Below are 3928 nucleotides of genomic sequence, written 5' to 3'. Positions count from 1 at the left end.
TGATGGTAGAGAGAAAAGAGGGCTCTTGGGTCTCCCCGAGACTGCACCCCACACACAACAGACTAAAAGGAGCATCCAAATGTCAGAGATCTTCTGCACTAACATGGTATCCGGCAACATTTTTAGTAAAATGCGTGAGAGGGATGCACAAGTGGTGCAGCTCCTGCACATAAAATCCTCCTCCTCCCCGCTCACCTGCTCCACCGAGCTTTCTCCACTCCGAAACATCACTTTCCAACACAGTGGCTCCAAAGGGGACATTTGTGTCTGGATAACTGAAATCATTAGATCACTGCAGGCTTTCTTTTTTTTTTTTTTTTTTCAGGAACTGGTATTTATTATCAAAGTCATATCTGATGTCAACAAGATGCCACAACTACAAAAAAAATTGCGCACATTGCAATCTCAATGCAAACAGTCAAATGGAACCCCAGTCATTAAAAAAGTAATTCAAATTACCCCAAAAAGCAACTGAATTTTTTAAACATCTTTATACATCCAGCCAACAAATTAAAATGGTTAACAAGAAAAAATACAAATTCAGAGGTCTGGTATTGATGTTTAAAAAAGGCAACTGCTTAAGCATTTCTATCGATCCGAACATCGATCTCTCGGCCGCTCAGCTTCACGCCGTTCATCATCCGACAGGCTCTCTCAGCCACCTCTGGCGATTCAAACTTAACCACTCCGCAGCCCTTGGACTTCCCATTCTCCATCTTGATGTCAGCATACAGCACGTGGCCACATTCGTTGAATTTGTCCTTTAGCATCTTCCATGTAAAATCAAACGGGAGATTTCTCACAAATATCTGGCAAGCCTTCCTGGCCACCCCAGGAGCATGGCTGTCAGCTCCACCAAAAGAGCCTGCGAAGCTTCCTCCAAAGTTTCCACGTTCCATCTCGATGGCACGGTCAAAGCTGGCACCACCACCGCCACCCATGGCCAGGCCCATGCGCTCGATGCCAGCGCCCAGGGCCGGGCCCATGGCGGGGCCCATGCGCTCCAGGCTGTTGGCACCCATGCGCTCCAGACCCATGCGCTCCAGGCTGTTGGCGCCCATCCGCTCGAGGCTCATGCACTCCAGGTTGTTGGCGCCCATGCGCTCCAGGCCGGTGGCCATGCGATCCATCACAGGGCCCATCCGCTCCAGGCCGGCCCCCATGCCCACTGCAGGCTTTCTATCGTGAAAGGTGAAGAGAAAGGAGAACTCAGCTAGTCACAGTCCACTTGAATTCAATAGACAGTTGTTGACAACCTAGTGTAGATACAAGGTACAGCGGTGGGCACAGTGGTTACTGAGGGGTCGAGATCTCCACACTCTGCCGGTTTTGCTCCTGGGGCACACTGAGATGGCAATCGAGACTGGGCGTGGTGGCGCGCTCCTATAATCCCAGCACTTGGTAGGCTGTACACAGGCAGATCATGAGTCTGATCTAGTAGTGAGACCCTGAACACACTGTAGATCCTTTCCTAAAATACAGAAAAAAAAAAAAAAATAGGATCTCCACACCCTGCAGAGAGGGCTGGTCTCAAGTTGGCCACTAAATGCTTAGCTTCACAGTTTTGTTTTCAGGAACCATCCAATCATGTCACTTCCCTGAAGCCAGAAACGTCCCTTGGAGATGCCTAGGGCTATGTATCCTTCTGACAAGTCTACCTGTCACTGGCAAATCTGTGCGTGTGCGGATTTGGCAAATCCTCACAGCCCTCTTCTCGCAGGACAGTCTGAAGTGCTTCATCTGCCTGGCTTTCTTTCTGTGGAGGAGGTAACTCTGCCATGACCCTCAGGTTTCATACTTGATTCCATAGTCTGAGCCATGTACAAAACACTCCCGGCATCACAGATAATTCAAGCAGGACATAGTTTCAAATTGGCAAACTTTATGAAAGAATGCCATCCTCCAATGTTTAGGCTAAAAATAAGTGATTTTAAAAGAAGACTCTTAGCTCCCTGAGCACCTGTCATAATCTGTGTATGTAGGCATCATGCAAAATACATCCCAGTAAAACAAAGTATTTTTTTTCAAATCTTTCATTTCAGGAAAGGGCCTGTAGTACATCCCAGTAAGCATTTATAGAGTGTTATAGGCGATTTTAAGTTTAAAACATGATTCCTTTGGAACCTGGGGTTTATAAATTTACTGTAGAACCAAAGTATGTGGAAATGCATCAAGGGTTGAGACAGCAGCAAATGAGTTTTAATAGGCTTTTTGGGAAAGGTGAGGGAGGGAGAGGAAACAAGAGGCCAAGGGAAAAAAAGTCACACTGTGGGGACAAGGGCTACAGGTAGAGAAAGAATAGTGTAAGGGCCTCCCTAGGTTTTACTAAAGAAATTAATAGAAAACCTTATTAAAAGCAACTTTGGCCACTGCCATAAGATTCAAACAATAAAAAAGACAAAGGTGAAGAAAGAGAGAGAGACAGAGACAGAGAAAGAGGGGCCGGACAGATGGCTCAATGGATTAAAGTGCCTGCATAGGCAGATACAGGGATTGAAGTTCAATCCCTGGGCCTGCCGTGCGTGCCCCACCCCCGGGGGCACACTGAGATGGTGACTGAGACTGGGCGTGGTGGCGCACAACTGTAATCCCAGTGCTTGGGAGGCTGAAAACAGGAGGAACACAAGTCCGAGCTGCATAGTGAGACCCTGTAGACTCGTACTAAATACATTAAAAGAGTTTATCAGAGGAAGAGCTGACAGACAAAGCTCAGAGGAAACCAGAAGCATGAAACCCTCGGCTCCCACCCCCACCTGCAATAAAATGCAAAGGAGACAAGGGGTGGCCACCTATCATAAAAGAAAACTCTTACTTAGTGTATGAAAACACACGCACCTATTCGTACATTCAAAGTGTATACGTTTATGCTAGCGTCAGCTCCCCATACTCAGTCACTAACTAAGCTGCCTGTCTCTAAGGCTCCTCCTCCCCACCTAACTTAAGCACCAGGACAGGGCAGGAGCAAATCAAACAAAGCCCACCAAATGCACGTGCACAGAGGCAGGGGCGTCTGGTTAGGGTTTTGCAGCCTGGGATCTGCTCAAATGCAGCCCAGAGAGCTAATTGGGTTGTGACAAATTCCAGGTATCCGTAGGGGTGAGGTTTTTGTCACGCAAGCAAAGGAGCCAGGGACAAAGGCCTGGGGGAGTCCATCTTTCTGGACCCCCCCCATCACCCCCAGCTTTCCGTCTTCTGCTTTTTCTTCTTACCAGTAAAGTAACTTTTACAAACTCTGCCCCCTTCACTCATTACTGGTGCTGAGTTTACAGTTTCAGCTGTGCTCACCCTGGGGGTGCTCGCCTGCGACAGGACAGGAGGAAGATAAGGAGAGGGAGACTGAGCAGAGCTCAGGAAAGGCCCGGAGGTCAGGGTGGGTGTTGTCCTCCATGGGAGAACTTACAGTAGAGAAGGGCCCTTAGCTCTCCTGCTTGCAGAAAAGTCAGCTTTTTATCATCGTGATCAAATATCTGAGGAAAGTAATTTAACTTAAAAGAGGAAAGGATTATTGTGCTTTGTGGTCTCAGAGATTTCAGTCCTTGGTCCGCTGGCTCCTGGGCTTATAGGTCTGTTGCAAAACAGAGGAAGATAGAAACAGCCCTGGAGGAAGAGGCCTGGGCCAGATGGAATCCCCAGTGTCCTTCTTCTCCCAGGACTCACTCCTTTCAACTAAGCTCCTTCTCCTGCCTCTATTAACTCTAAGTAATGCTATCACATTATAGTTAAACAGAGCCCTTGGGATCCAGCTGTCTCTGGAAACACCCACACGCTCACCCAGAAGTGTGCTTTACTAATGTTGCCCTCAGGATTAGATGATGTTACTAAAAATAGCCACTTTCTGCTGGGTGCCTGCACCTCAGCAGCCCTGAAAGAACAGCTGTTCACTCGCTGTTTACATAAAATGCTTACATAAAAATGTTTCCTAAGCTTT

General features: G+C 47.7%; 1 pseudogene across 1 annotated transcript; it reads right to left on the bottom strand.

The window, feature by feature from the left end:
• Positions 1-321: 321 nt before the first annotated feature.
• Positions 322-1160, bottom strand: LOC101586030 (annotated as a pseudogene). The gene has a single exon (XR_001117344.2). The product of XR_001117344.2 is annotated as a heterogeneous nuclear ribonucleoprotein M pseudogene (transcript).
• Positions 1161-3928: the final 2768 nt, after the last annotated feature.

The sequence above is a fragment of the Octodon degus genome, unplaced genomic scaffold, assembly GCF_000260255.1.
Source record: "Octodon degus isolate 3935 unplaced genomic scaffold, OctDeg1.0 scaffold00007, whole genome shotgun sequence".
NCBI lineage: Eukaryota > Metazoa > Chordata > Mammalia > Rodentia > Octodontidae > Octodon > Octodon degus.
The sequence above is the reverse complement of the archived record's forward strand: the minus strand, read 5'-3'. Positions and strand labels throughout refer to the sequence as shown.